This window comes from Oncorhynchus mykiss, chromosome 1, assembly GCF_013265735.2.
Source record: "Oncorhynchus mykiss isolate Arlee chromosome 1, USDA_OmykA_1.1, whole genome shotgun sequence".
Taxonomy (NCBI): Eukaryota; Metazoa; Chordata; class Actinopteri; order Salmoniformes; family Salmonidae; genus Oncorhynchus; species Oncorhynchus mykiss.
Genome location: NC_048565.1, coordinates 36,434,129 through 36,450,428, shown reverse-complemented (window position 1 = coordinate 36,450,428; position 16,300 = coordinate 36,434,129). Strand labels below are relative to the sequence as shown.

Below are 16,300 nucleotides of genomic sequence, written 5' to 3'. Positions count from 1 at the left end.
AACAGCGCTGCCTCAGGACCTGGACGACTTGCCTTAATAGAAGGAAGTCACTTTAATCATATCTACATGTACATAATACCTCAATCAGCCTGACTAACCGGTGTCTGTATGTAGCCTCACTTTTATAGCCTAGCTACTGTATATAGCCTGTCTTTTTACTGTTGTTTTATTTCTTTACTTACCTATTGTTCACCTAATACCTTTATTGTACTATTGGTAAGAGCCTGTAAGTAAGCATTTCACTGTAAGGTGTTGTTGTGTACCTGTTGTATTCAGCGCACGTGACAAATAAACTTTGATTTGATTTGACTGCTCTTGGCCGTACCACACCGTAGACCGTATGTGGCCGTAGACACACAACTATAAGGACTGCTGTTTTCCCACAGAACACTATAACAGCTGGCACTCTCACACTGCTATGGCAGATTATTTATTTCATAGGAAAAAGCAGCAACATCAAGCACTACACAGCTGTGGGTCTATATCAGTCTGCTAATACAGGATTAGTAAAGGCCCAGTGCACTAGTTTTGTGAAAAAAAATTAACTAAATGTATATGTGTTTACCAGAATTAGTAACTTGAGTCTGATAACTATCTGTACAAAACAGTTAATCTGATAATACTTGTGGAATATAGAAATAGTTGTTTGACATACTGTATTTTTGCCTCTTTCTTGAAATACTTTGCAAATGCAACTTATTTCTATGTGAAAGCTGAAATGGTCTATTAATTCCTTTTCCATTTTAGTAGACACTCTTATCCAGAGCAACTTACAGTAGAGAGTGCACACATTTTCATACTTTTTCATATTGGTCCCTCGTGGGAATTGAAGCCACAACCCTAACATTGCAAGTGCCATGATACAAACTGAGCCACATCACCACATCATCACAAACCAATTGATGTCTCAACGTACTCAATTGCTGTATTGTACATTGTTTTTCTTCATGGTGATGGAAAGTCTACAGGTATAAACCTAGATGACTAGCCTAAGTACAATACATTCATATACATTTACATTAAGTGGTTTGTAAGGATGGCAAATTAATACTGCACAAAAAGTGGTTGTTTTCCATATTATTTGATCAAGAAATGTGTTCATTTGATATGATCTTTTGTGTCTTTGCCCATACCTTTGCAACATCCATTAGAATGGCAATATCAGAGAAAGGGACAGGGCAACAACTCTTACAAATCCATCTATTGAATCCTGCAAGATACTGTTCTTCATTATAAACTGGGTGGTTCGAGCCACGAATGCTGATTGGCTGACAGCCATGGTATTTCAGACCATATACCATGGGTATTACAAAACATTTATTTGTACTGCTCTTATTACGTTGGTAACCAGTTTATAATAGAAACAAGGCACTTCGGGGGTTTGTGATATATGGTCAACACGCCACGGCTTAGAGCTTTGTCCAGGCACTCCGCGTTGCGTATACAACCTCTCCTCGGGCCTTATTGCTTAATTATACAACAACCTTTTTTTTCCAAAGCAGAGACGCTGCAAAAAATGTTACCCCTCTACAGACTCTACAGATGTCTATATCAGCCCGCTAATACTAGTAAAGGCTAAGTGCACTCCTCTTGTGATTATGTAGAATACCAGTCAAAAGTTTGGACACACCTTCTCATTCAACAGCTTTTACTTATTTTCCCCATTTTCTGTATTGTAGAATAATTGCGAAGACATCAAAAGTATTAAATAACACATATGGAATCATGTAGTAACCAAGAAAGTGTAAAACAAATACAAATATATTTTATATTTGAGATTCTTCAAAGTAGCCACACTTTGCCTTGATGACAGCTTTGCACACTCTTAGCATTCTCTCAACCAGCTTCATGAGGTAGTCACCTGGATTGCTTTTCCAACCGTCTTGAAGGAGTTCCCACAAATGCTGAGCACTTGTTGGATGCTTTTCCTTCACTCTGCGGTCCAACTCATCCCAAACCATCTCAATTGGGTTGAGGTCGGATGATTGTGGAGGCCAGGTCATCTGATGCAGCACTCCATCACTCTCCTTCTAGATCAAATAACACCTAACACAGCTTGGAGGTGTGTGCTGGGTCATTGTCCTCTTGAAAAACAAATGATAATCCCAAGCACAAACCTGGTTAAGCATGGCTAACACAATTCTAAATAAATCACCAACAGCAAAGCACCCCCACAACAGCACACCTCCACCTCCATGCTTCACGGTGGGAACCACACATGGAGAATACATCCGTTCACCTACTCTGCATCTCACAAAGACACAGCGGTTGGAACCAAAAGTCTCAAATTTGGGACGGACAGATTTCCACCGGTTTAATGTCCATTGCTCGTGTTTCTTGGCCCAAGCAGGTCTCTTCTTATTATTGGTGTCCTTTAGTAGGGGTTTCTTTGCAGAAATTCGACCATGAAATCCTGATTCACGCAGTCTCCTCTGAACAGTTGATGTTGAGATGTGTCTGTTACTTGAACTCTGTGAAGCATTTATTTGGGCTGCAATCTGAGGTGCAATTAATGTCAATTAGTGTCAATATTAGCATGTAAATCTTAGTGGGGCAAACTCAACAAAAAAAAAGTAAGATGCATGCCAGCAAAGACACTACACAACACTAAACAATACATTAATTGCACTATAGCAGCGACAAGTGGTGCCCACAAACTGTTAGGGCCTACATCTTACTACAGCTACACCTGGCTATCAGTGGAGCCTTGTCTGGCAGCGAAACAATTAATTCAGACTCATTTACTGTCTTTTTAAAAACCATAGCTGATATGGCTGACTTGCTTAAACAAATGTGGTTTCTACTGACAATTGAAATGTACAAACTATGGCATAAGGGAACAATGAGCGGATAAGAGGCATTCTGTAATTTCGATTAAGAGATTAATGAGTGAGCTACGTACGGTAAGATGGACGTAGTTAATATAACTATTTGTTCAGTACTTTTGAAATGTACAGCGACAGAATGCACAACATGGGATGCTCTTACAGTATTTTACCATAGGATAAAGGGGGCATATAAGCAGACAATGAAACCTCTTACAATATTAAATGATGACATTTCTCAAAAACAGGTTACAGGCTGCAGCACCACCGAGTCAGAACAATAATGTTAAGCAAAATTAAATGAAATAGACAAAATGATTAGGGTGAGGCACATGGGCTACTAAAAGCCTACTACACAACATACACTTAGAATGACTTTCTTAGCTACAGTATAAATATCTCTCTGGCATCCTATATCATTTATGAAGCAGCATAAGACATTTCTGGACTTGTTGTGATGTGCTTGAACAGGAAAGTGGCGCGGCGGTCCTCCATGGGCAAATTTTGTCATCAAAGAGAAAGATTCTGGATTTACAGTTCCGAGTTGAATGACCGTTCAAAGACGTATTATTCCCGACTTCCCAGTTGCAAAGCTTGCAGTTAGCCACTGTCAACGATTCCTTCCAAACAACTCATTGTTGAATTTGCGATTTCCAACTTGTTGTGTAATGTTTATGTCCAACGGCCGATGAGCACCGATACATTTTTATCCATACTTTTTCTTCTTTATTTCTCTTGATATGACAAGGATTAAGAATGATCTGCCAGTAGACTTGATTCATGATGATGACTGCTAGCTAAGATTGTGAAAGTATGATGTTGACATGATCAGTCCAATCAAAGCTACTGTACATATAACGTGATTTGATGTCATTTCTGTGGCCAATGACATAGAGCCTTCTTGGAAAAAGCACTTCCAATGTAACGCTATGGCAGCGCCCAAAGGCCTCACATTGTTGATGCCTAAACTTACTAAAGGCAGTGACAGTGTCCCCATGAGTGACAGAACACGAAGTCAATCACGGTGCAATGCTGAGCCAATCACAGTGCAATGCTCCTATTTTCTGCTGGCCTGCCCCACCACCACAGAAAGCACTGAGCTAGGCTGAAACACCTGCATTTTGGAGTGGACTGTTTGTACGCGGCTTTATTAACGCAATAATATATATATATATTTTACATTGTTTGCAAACTGATATGTGACACATATTAATGCCACAATAACATGCGAAACAGGCCACCCCCAAAATAAAATCATATATATATATATATATATATATATATACACATTTTTATTTGTTTATTTTGGGGGGAAATAATGTGGGGCTCAAAACAGGCTCTGCCCCACCTGCCCTGAATGACGGGATGCCACTGCAGTTAATTACCGATTTCTGAGGCTGGCAACTCTAATGAACTTATTCTCTAAAGGTAACTCTGGGTCTTCCTTTCATGTTGCGGTCCTCATGAGAGCCAGTTTCATCATAGCGCTTGTTGCTTTTTGCGACAGTACTTGAAGTACTTGAAGTTCTTGACATTTTCCAAATCTTGATGTCTTAAAGTAATGATGGACTGTCGTTTCTCTTCACTTATTTGAACTGTTGTTGTCATAATATAGACAATGGTCTTTTACCAAATAGGGCTATTTTCTGTATACCAACCCTAACTTGTCACAACACAGCTGATTGGCTCAAACGCATTAAGGAAAGAAATTCTAAAAATTAACTTTTAACAAGGCACATCTGGTAATTGAAATGCATTCCAGGTGACTACCTCATGAAGCTGGTTGAGAGAATGCCAAGCGTGTGCAAAGATATCAAGGCAAAGAGTGGCTACTTTGAAGAATATATTTTGATTTGTTTAACAGTTTTTTTGGTTACTACATGATTCCATGTGTTATTTCATAGTGTTGATATCTTCACTATTATTCTACAATGTAGAAAATAGTCAAAATCAAGAAAAACCTTGGAATGAGTAGCTGTGTTTAAACTTTTGACTTGTACTGTGTAAAATTTGCTATTAATATTTTTTTGCAATTCAGATTTTTCAGGGGGAGCTGCAGCATCTTCAGCACCCCTACTTCCCACAGCTATGATGCACTGATAAATAGTTCACATTCATCTAAGTCTTTATCTTTCAGACAAGCACAAACCCGTATATGTAATGGATGTCACATTAAATCATAATTTTATTGCGCTAAATGAAGGTAACATTCTTCACAGTTTAAAGCTGGTCTCACAGGCTGGCATAAATATATCACCCTTACCTTTTAACCTCGTCAGAGAGGAGGAGCGGCAGGTACCAGTACAGCTAGGAGCAGCCAGAAGGATGGAGAAGATGGCGGAGGCGGATGTTTTGTTTGAAACTGATGGCTCGTCAAGTGGAGATGAGAGAAGGAATGGATTGCCGTGGCTAACAAAAAGGGAAATAAGAGAAGTAAAGTGGGCGTGGAATCTAGTGAAGCCTTGCTCTGCACACTGTATCGCCCCAGCCTCCTGCCTGCTGTGCCAGTGGGAGGCGGGGACAAACAGGCCTGGGCAACTCCAGTCCTCGGGGGCCTGATTGGTGTCACACTTTTTCCCCTGCCCCAGCAAACACACCTAACTCCAATAATCAACTAATCATGATCTTCAGTTAAAAATGCAATTTGTGTAAATCAGCTGTGTTTGCTAGGGATGGGGAAAAGTGTGACACCAATCAGGCCCCCGAGGACTGGAATTGCCCAGGCCTGCAACTAGACAGTGTCCTTCGCTACCGCCTGTCGGGCACGGTTTCTTGGGTACACAGTAGGCGGGCGATCATGCAGGAACCAATGGGATGCGCATAAATGCCCACATGCAGGAACTCCCTGAATGGCGGGTTGCAGTTGCACACTATTGGTCAGATCTTGTACAACTGTTTAACCATAGTGAAGGAATTGATCCCATTGACACATCAAAATATCAACCTGATATTTACATACTTGTGCAAATATTTCAATGGGAGAAAAATTGATACATTATGGTTATTGGAGGAGGCAATCAGAAACTGAAAACAAATACACACACACAATTAAGCTGTCTAGCATGGCTCACAAAATGAAGCTGTGGCTTACTTAGATAACATTACTGTAGCTGGCTAACAGGTGTTTTTTTGTGCAGGTGTTTTACCAATTTTGTCTCTTAGCGGATTATAGCAATTCGGGGGTCAAACTACTTCATCTCTTATTTCAGGGTTATTTTTTACAAGTTGTTTTGCCATGGAGTGCATGGTCCCGTTAAATCAACTCCCGACGGTCCCTGTCAGCTACTTTCTACTTGACATCAGTCCCCATGTAATGCGTCTGTGTGTAGCTGGCGCAGGACAGCAGATATGAGTAATGTACGCAATTTTACTCAACAATAATCACAATACACGTCAAATAAATCCAAGGCCACAATAACGGACCGCAATACAAGAAACAGTCACTCAAACAAACAAACATGGGGGAACAGAGGGTTAAAAAATTAACAAGTAATTGGGGGATTGAAACCAGGTGTGCAAGTCAAAACAAATGGAAATTGAAAAGTGGATCAGCGATGGCTAGAAGACCGGTGACGTCGATCGCCGAACTCTGCCCGAACAAGGAGAGGGACCGACTTCGGCGGAAGAGGTGACACCCCAGGCCAGTGTGTGAACAACAGTCTGATTGACATCTTAAAGGGGTAGTGTCCGGAGAATGAAAAAAGTTGTTGATGATGATGACGACTCGTGTCCAGGCTGGCGTATGCCGTTTATTTCCTTTTCTTGAAAGTAAGAAATAGATGCTAGATTTGGAAGTTTTTACTTTAAGTGCATTTTAATATCATAAAGTTGGCATATTTATATTGAACTAAAAAACAACAGATAGTTCTCATATCCGCTCCCCTTCCTTTAACAGCATTCCACTAACTTCTCCGAGCAACAGGTTCACTCCTTCTTCTGCCCATTTCTATTTCTATTTTCCTGTCTATGCCAAGAAACCAATGGTCTCATCGCTCATAGCAACAGTAAACAACGGCCTTGGAAAAACACTTCACATCCCCAACATAATCAGATTCCATGTAGGCCCACACTTACAGAGGTTGAGCTAACCATATATACTATATGATACCTGTATGATACCTACCTATACCTCAACTTCATATCGGGCCTAACAACAGTGCCAACATATATTCCAAACACTCAGGCATTATCACTTAATATTGGCTATGGTGCTAACAACAACTAACGTGACACCATTTTTGACAACAAATCAGTTCTATGTAGGTTACTTTACTTTAGTTATTTCACAATGAGAAACTGAAAGTTTTATAATGCTTCTATGAAATCAAATTGTAGCAACTTGTAATAAATAGCCTAAACTTTTTGTCATATAAATGTTCAAAGCTAAATGGTATCTGGCAGGCATCTATTGCAATTGCTATTCATTTGCAAATATTAAACCCTAGCCAGCAGCTCTAGCAGCACTAAGCTAAGCTACACGTGCATTGGCTTGATGGCTACATCAATGAACATGTTCTTGAACTCAGTTTTTAATGCATAGGGAAAGCAAACACTTAGATTGTTACAGCAAAGATTAGGGCAGAGGAACAGATGAGATAGGCTTACATGGACCAGTGATGGTGGCTCAGAGAATGCAATTTAAAACACCTTCCTCGCTTGCATAGGCACCTGAGCAATGGCTCAAACGGAGCAGCTGTACCGACACTTTCAAAATATGTCACATCTGCTACTACAATGCCCTCTACTGCTCATCCTGTGTCTCCTTGACCTGCCGCCACTCCCCCAGTATTCTCTCCCTCTCTCTCTGTGTGATTGTGTGGGCAGAGACGGGTGTACCGGAGACAGAGCAGATCCCACCCGCTGCAACCTGTTCCATAATCAAGACCTCTACAAATACTCAGCCCTGCCACTTCCACACTGCCAGGTCATAATCTCTGCTCAGTCAGTCTACGTTTCTAGACGTTTGTTGCTATTCAGATCCTGTCGTGCCTGTTTTCCTTGCCTGATGTGGTTTTCCCCTCCGCTACAGTTCTGCCCGCTCTGACTCTTGTCCCTGTCTCCAGTCCCAAGTCTCATCATCCTGCTACTCTGTCCTGGATTCCCCACTCTACTACTCCCTTGAATTCCCCTCTAGACCTGCTTACCCTGTCTCAACCCCTTTCGCTCCAGCCTCAGCCTCCGCACCTGGTTTCCAGCAACCCGCCCAAGCTTCCCTTGACCTGCACTCCATCTCTCCCGTGTCAATAAATACCTTGGTTACTTCATCCCAGTCTCTCTTGGGTTCCACTCCGCATAACAAAATATGGATGTAATGTTTTTGAAACACCACTTTTTACCAGAAAATTATCGGGATCTATTGGCTAATTTGTAATTTTCACATGTTTTATGTCTTGAGCTTGTCTGTATTAAAATAGATAAGTGTTGCACCACCTCGCCCCATCCTCGGAAAAGGAGTGGTTTGGACCACTTGCTTCACTCCCGCTCTCCACTGTTTTGATTCAGTGCTGTTAAAAAGCACTAGTTGCACCACTGGTGTTGAAAATGAAAAGGCTCCTGCAAAGGGTGCAAAATCCTATGTGCTGTCATTACATTTGAATCGTTGTTTCATGTCCGACGGTATTGGTCCAAATGTGTTACATGTCATTTAAGCGGCGTGCACCATGAGCAAATTCCTTTTATAAAGTCACGTTGCCTGTAAGAATCATCATGAGCACAGGCATGTCTGCTTAGATTAGGCTTTGCTGTAGCGCAGACTCTGACTCTGAGTAGCCTTCCATCAGCATACCAAAGGTTGCACCTTAGCGGGATGTCAAGGAGTAGCTGGCAAGTGAGAGATAAACAGTAGTCCCAATATTGGGCTACATGATGTCTGTGAAATAATTGTCCTTCCCAAGCTTAAACCAGTCTGCATTTTCCCCATATTTCCGAACTTCAATTGGTTAAATTACATTGTTAAAATGTTTATATTCAGTTAGAAAAGTAACAGACCTGTTCAGCAGTACACAGCCTAGCCTACATCAGCTGGTGAGCTGAGAGGGCGCATTCATGTGGGTGGCCAGACAGACTCCGCTCTGCCTCCGATTTTACACATCAAGCAGGTGCCTCTCTTGCTTCCCGGTAGCTAACCAGTCACAACCAGCAGTCTAGTTAGTTAGCCTACCATTTGTCTGGTGAAGAAAAACACAAGCTGCTTCACAAAAATAAAAATAATAGCAGTTTTTACCTCCCTTGAGTATAGAAACGTTTTGGAATTTATAGTCTCGCTCAACCCTCGCACTTTCCCCACTGCATTTCATAGCCAGGTTCTGTAGCCAACATAATAACCAAGTCTCCCACTTTTCCTCAGAAAAAAACAGCTTGATTCTAGCTATTACTGTTCAAAAAATAAGACCCATGACACCGACACTACTTTTTTTTATTTCTATCCTGCTTTGGTGGGCTGCATTTTACATTCAGAAAGCATAACGCATACCTTTCTAAAACGACCTTCCTAAAACCACGCTACTTGCGGACCGGACCGTTAACCATTTGTTTAGCATACACTTTGTTCAATCATGTTACCTTATTAGCTAGCTATAGCAAACAACCTGGGGCGCGTTCAGGAGGACGCAACGTTTTGGAACGTTAATATAGAAATATGCAATGTATAATGTAATAAGGAATAGCGTCGGCTCTATTCACGCAATTTCTATCTGCAACGTTCGAAAACGTTTTGGTAGCAATACCAGTAGCCTATATGCAAGCATTTGGTGGCACAGAAAGGAAAATGGATGGCAACAGTTGACCAAATCCCTCTTGCCACTACACTATATCTGACTGGGTAAATATTTTTATTTTGGGTTAATCCTGACCCAGGGATATAGATTTACAGATTTAGACCAGGAGTCGAGCATGCTACTTTCGCTCTCTCTTCCTCTGTGCTTGTGTGTGTGTGTTTTTGTTTTGTATGTAATGTGCAATATCTATGTAGATTGAATTAGGAATTTACATGGCCGGATAATTGTTATAAAGTGCCGTGCAAAATTATTCATCCCCATTGGAGTTTTCCTATTTTGTTGCATTACAACATGTAATTTAAATTGATTTTATTTGGACTTCATGTAATGAACATACACAAAATAGTCCAAATTGATGAAGTGAAATGAAAAAAAATTACTTGTTTAAAGAAATTCAAAAAAATGGAAAAGTGGTGCGTGCATATGCATTTGCTATGAAGCCCCAAAATAAGATCATGGTTCAACCAATTACCTTCAGAAGTCACATAATTAGTTAAATAAAGTCCACCTGTGTGCAATCTAAGTGTCACATGATCTCAGCACCTGTTTTGAAAGGCCCCAGAGTTTACAACACCACTAAGCATGTGGCACCATGAAGACCAAGGTGCTCTCCAAACAGGGCAGGAACAAAGTTGTGGAGAAGTACAGATCAGGGTTGGGTTATAAAAAAAAAATCAGAAACTTTGAACATCCCACAGAACACCATTTCAATCCATAATTAAAAAATAGAAAGAATATGGCACTACAACAAACCTGCCAAGAAAGGGCAGCCCACCAAATCGCACAGACCAGAGGCAACAAAGAGGCCAAAGATAACCCTAAAGGAGCTGCAAAGCGCCACAGGGGAGATTGGAGTATATGTCCATTGACCACTTTAAGCTGTACACTCCACAGAGCTGGGCTTTACGGAAAAGTGGCCAGAAAAAAAGCCATTGCTAAACACTTGCTCTTTCCATGGCATAAACTGACCAGGTGAATACAGGTGAAAGCTATGATCCCTTATTGATGTCACTTGTTAAATCCACTTCAATCAGTGTAGATGAAGGGGAGGAGACTGGTTAAACTAGGATTTTTAAGCCTTGAGACAATTGAGACATGGATTGTGCATGTGCCATTCAGAGGGTGAATGTGCAAGACAAAGGATTTAAGTGCCTTTTAACAGGTTATGGTAGTAGGTGCTTGGCGCACCAGTTTTCGTGTGTCAAGAACTGCAACCCTGCTGTGTTTTTCATCCTCAGCAGTTTCCCATGTGTATCAAGAATGGTGCACCACCCAAAGGACATCCAGCCAACTTGACACTGTGGGAAGCATTGGAGTCAACATGTGCCAGCATCCCTGTGGAACGCTTTTGACAGCTTGTAGAGTCCATGCCCCGATGGAAAGAGGCTGTTCTGAGGGCAAAAGTTTGGGCGGGGGTGCAACGCAATATTAGGAACGTCTTCTTAATGTTTTGTACATGGTGTATATTCTCATGTACAGTTGAAGTCGGAAGTTTACATACACCTTAGCCAAATACATTTAAACTCAGTTTTTCACAATTCCTGACATTTAATCCTAGTAAGAATTCCCAGTCTTTATTAAGAATGTGAAATGTCAGAATAATAGTAGTGATTTATTTCAGCTTTTATTTCTTTCATCACATTTCCAGTGGGTCAGAAGTTTACATACACTTCATTAGTATTTGGTAGTATTGCCTTTAAATTGTTTAACTTGGGTCAAACTTTTCAGGTAGCCTTCCAGACTTCCCACAATAAGTTGGGTGAATTTTGGCCCATTCCTCTTGACAGAGCTGGTCTAACTGAGTCAGGTTTGTAGGCCTCCTTGCTCGCACATGCCTTTTTAGTTCTGCCCACACATTTTCTATAGGATTGAGGTCAGGGCTTTGTGATGGCCACTCCAATACCTTGACTTTGTTGTCCTTAAGCTATTTTGCCACAACATTGGAAGTATGCTTGGGGTCATTGTCCATTTGGAAGACCCATTTGCGATCAAGCTTTAACTTCCTAACTGATGTCTTGATGTTGCTTCAATATATCCACATCATTTTCCTGCCTCATGATGCCATATATTTCGTAAAGTGCACCAGTCCCACCTGCAGCGAAGCACCCCCACAACATGATGCTGCCACCCCTTTTTCATCCAAACATGATGGTCATTATAGCCAAACAGATCCATTTTTGTTTCATCAGACCAGAGGACATTTCTCCAAAAAGTATGATATTTGTCCCCATGTGCAGTTGCAAACCTTAGTCTGGCTTTATTATTGCGGTTTTGGAGCAGTGGCATCTTCATTGCTGAGTGGCATTTCAGGTTATGTCGATATAGGACTGTGGATATAGATACTTTTGTACCTGTTTCCTCCAGCATCTTCACAAGGTCCTTTGCTGTTGTTCTGGGATTGATTTCCACTTTTCGCACCAAAGTACATTCATCTCTAGGAGACAGAACATGTATACTTCCTGAGCGGTATGACGGCTGCGTGGTCCCATGGTGTTTATACTTGCGTACTATTGTTTGTACAGATGAACGTGGTACCTTCAGGTGTTTGCTGATTTCTTTTGATTTTCCCAAGATGTCAAGCAAAGAGGCACTGAGTTGGAAGGTAGGCCTTGAAATACATCCACAGGTACACCTCCAATTGACTCAAATGATGTCAATTAGCCTATCAGAAGCTTCTAAAGCCATGACATTTTCTGGAATTGTCCAAGCTGTTTAAATGCACAATTTCGTGTATGTAAACTTCTGACCCACTAGAATTGTGAATAAGTGACGTAATCTGTCTGTAAACAATTGTTGTAAAAATTACTTGTGTCATGCACAAAGTAGATATCCTAACCGACTTGCCAAAACTATAGTTTGTTAAGAAGAAATTTGTGGAGTGGTCGAAAAACTAGTTTTAATGACACCAACCTAAGTGTATGTAAACTTCCGACTTCAACTGTACATGTATGTATGTTTGTCTGCTGTTGGGAAGAGAGTAGGATGTTTCTGCACATAAGTCAGTGATTTATGTTTACTGTAAGTTCATGAGGCAATACAACATGTGTAATGTGACTAAAATCTAAGGGCATTTAGTTGACTAAAATGGCCCATTGTTTTTGTCATTTTGACAATAACTAGACATAATCATTATTTAAATGACAAAAAAATAGTGCCAAAATGAACACTGCTGTGGGCAGGATTCTGTTCCATACTATACATGTCTGAACCCATAAGCTGTTCCAACACTGGGACCCAGTTGAGCTTTGTTATCATTTCGAGAATGGAAAACTAACATGCCTCCACCTAAAGTAACAGAACAAGGCAGGCAGTTTCCTCGAATAGGTTTCTTATTAATTGCTCACACTTGTCAAGGTGCCTTTGTCAGAGAATGCATGTCTGTTATATAATTACACGTTTCTTGCTTGGCATCAGGCTCAGACTGCGATTTTGTGCCTTGTTAACTTATATTGTAACTCATCTACTGTAGTTATATCACTTCTTCTTCTGCCTCTTATGATTGAGGTTGTCGGATTGTGATTTTAACTGAAACCTACTTGACAAGATCGTAAATCACATCCAAACCCAATTATTTCTGAGTCCTTATTTTTATAGCTAGTATGTATGTTGTGCTGACACTGTTTACATTAGTCAAAGCAGGGTACTAGGGGGTAACTAGCCCCCTGGGTTAACTGTGTAGTCACATTAAGACCAAGATATCACCAAATTATTTTCTCAACACTTTCCCTGGCTGCCACTGCTCTTGCTCAACAAAATATGCTGTCTGTGTCATCACAACTTTGAGACAAAGTGATTTTCCGGTAAGTTGTAGATATATTCCAAAAAAGTTAGATATATACAGTGGGGCAAAAAAGTATTTATTCAGCCAACAATTGTGCAAGTTCTCCTACTTAAAAAGATGAGAGGCCTGTAATTTTCATCATAGGTACACTTCAACTATGACAGACAAAATGAGAAAAAAAATCCAGAAAATCACATTGTAGGATTTCTACTGAATTTATTTGCAAATTATGGTGGAAAATAAGTATTTGGTCACCCACAAACAAGCAAGATTTCTGGCTCTCACAGACCTGTAACTTCTTCTTTAAGAGGCTCCTCTCTCCTCCACTCGTTACCTGTATTAATGGCACCTGTTTGAACTTGTTATCAGTATAAAAGACACCCATCCACAACCTCAAACAGTCCCACTCCAAACTCCACTATGGCCAAGACCAAAGAGCTGTCAAAGGACACCAGAAACAAAATTGTAGACCTGCACCAGGCTGGGAAGACTGAATCTGCAATAGGTAAGCAGCTTGGTTTGAAGAAATCAACTGTGGTAGCAATTATTAGGAAATGGAAGATGTACAAGACCACTGATAATCTCCCTCGATCACAAGAACGGTGAGCAAAAATCCCAGAACCACACGGGGGGACCTAGTGAATGACCTGCAGAGAGCTGGGACCAAAGTAACAAAGCCTACCATCAGTAACACACTACGCCGCCAGGGACTCAAATCCTGCAGTGCCAGACGTGTCCCCCTGCTTAAGCCAGTACATGTCCACGCCCGTCTGAAGTTTGCTAGAGAGCATTTGGATGATCCAGAAGAAAATTGGGAGAATGTCATATGGTCAGATGAAACCAAAATATAACTTTTTGGTAAAAACTCAACTCTTCGTGTTTGGAGGACAAAGAATGCTGAGTTGCATCCAAAGAACACCATACCTACTGTGAAGCATGGGGGTGGAAACATCATGCTTTGGGGCTGTTTTTCTGCAAAGGGACCAGGACGACTGATCCGTGTAAAGGAAAGAATGAATGGGGCCATGTATCGTGAGATTTTTAGTGAAAACCTTCTTCCATCAGCAAGGCCATTGAAGATGAAACGTGGCTGGGTCTTTCAGCATGACAATGATCCCAAACACACCGCCCGGGCAACGAAGGAGTGGCTTCGTAAGAATCATTTCAAGGTCCTGGAGTGGCCTAGCCAGCCAGTCTCCAGATCTCAACCCCATAGAAAATATTTGGAGGGAGTTGAAAGTCCGTGTTGCCCAACAACAGCCCCAAAACATCACTGCTCTAGAGGAGATCTGCATGGAGGAATGGGCCAAAATACCAGCAAAAGTGTCTGAAAACCTTGTGAAGACTTACAGAAAACGTTTGACCTCTGTCATTGCCAACAAAGGTTATATAACAAAGTATTGAGATAAACTTTTGTTATTGACCAAATACTTATTTTCCACCATAATTTGCAAATAAATTCATAAAAAATCCTACAATGTGATTTTCTGGATTTTTAAAAATAATTTTGTCTGTCATAGTTGAAGTGTACCTATGATGAAAATTACAGGCCTCTCTCATATTTTTAAGTGGGAGAACTTGCACAATTGGTGGCTGACTAAATACTTTTTTGCCCCACTATATATATATTTTAAATATACAGTACAAGTAGGAAAGCCTTAAGATAAATAATCCACTTGTTCAGAAAGAAAAATGTAATATGTTGGATGAGTGTTGGTGGGGGGGCAGTTACCCCGGTACTTAATTTTTTTCTAAGAACAACATTTCATAAAATAACTAAAAAAGTGTAAACTATAGTAATTTATTTCCCTTTATAGTTTATTTGCCTAAACATGACCTTCATCCACATAACATTTTTTTGTCCAAACGTTGCTTTTTTGTGTCAGCAATTATACATTGTTCTTAGGGGGGGGCTAGTTACCCCCTAGTACCAAACTTGTATGGGCCCATAGATATTCTGTTATTCAGAATTCTGTGTTCAGTTATTCTATGTGTGGGCCGTCACTATAGGTATGTTGTTTTCAGTGTAAGAACGCCGGTTTATATTTGCATGCCACATGTCCACTGAAGCTAGGAATGAGGTGTCCCCATCTCCTCTCAGAGACTCCTATAAGATCGTTTACTTCTAAGAAAGAATCTAAAAAAAAATTATGATACGATAAACATCCATCCACTTGGCTTCTTGTTTGCGTTTCAGATGTCTGGTAAACGGGCTGACATTATAATTAGTACTGTTTACTTTTTAAAATTTGACTTGAGCCTAAACACTCTTCCTCCACCCTCTAAAGAGCATCAATGTTCTGTTGAAAGATATCTCTTGGGAATCAAGAGGCAGATTTGGGGAGGAGTGGTGTGGTGGTATAATTGTCTTTTTAATTTGATATCAGAGAAAAAGCATCTTCCTTCCACCTGCTGTCATACCAACAGTGTCAATCATCTCCCAACAACAAGGTTGATAGTGTTCCATTCACAGTAACCCAGGGGCAGAAGGGTCCAACCAATGTACCCACACCCTGACAGTATGTTACCAGGCCCTTTACTATGTGGTCTGTCATCTTCATGTAGTGGTGAGCTGGTTACAAATAGCAGCCTTGTATAGTGGTGAAGGTATTTTCTCGTTTAATGATAACGCTGGTAGACTTCAGTGTGTGGCGTAATGGTGGGAGAGTAGATATACAACCTGCAGGCTACATTTACAGTGCACCTGGTTGGTTACAGACTAATGACTGGTGAGCAGGGCCAAGCTCTCTACAGTCCAGATTCCAGTCAGTCACCACCAGCTGGGAGTCTGTCTTTCCACAGTCAAATTATAAACATGTTAAATGAGCCTACTACCTGGACCGCTGACTGAGCCTCCCTCTCCAGCTGTCTGCTGCATAGATCTCTCTCTCTCTCTCTCTCTCGCTCTTTCTCTCTCA

At 40.9% G+C, this 16,300-nt stretch overlaps 1 protein-coding gene across 2 annotated transcripts in view; it reads right to left on the bottom strand.

Moving 5' to 3' along the window:
• Positions 1 to 8,992, bottom strand: part of rassf7a (Ras association domain family member 7a) — a 69,695-nt gene extending 60,703 nt beyond the window's left edge. Inside the window, exons 1-2 of one of the 2 annotated variants that reach the window (XM_036976953.1) lie at positions 8,814 to 8,992; positions 5,089 to 5,234 (exon numbers count right to left, since the gene is read on the bottom strand). The gene's annotated coding sequence lies outside the window, so the exon portion shown is untranslated. The remainder of the gene's footprint in view (positions 1 to 5,088; positions 5,235 to 8,813) is intronic. The other variant, XM_036976913.1, reaches the window with a different exon arrangement.
• Positions 8,993 to 16,300: the final 7,308 nt, after the last annotated feature.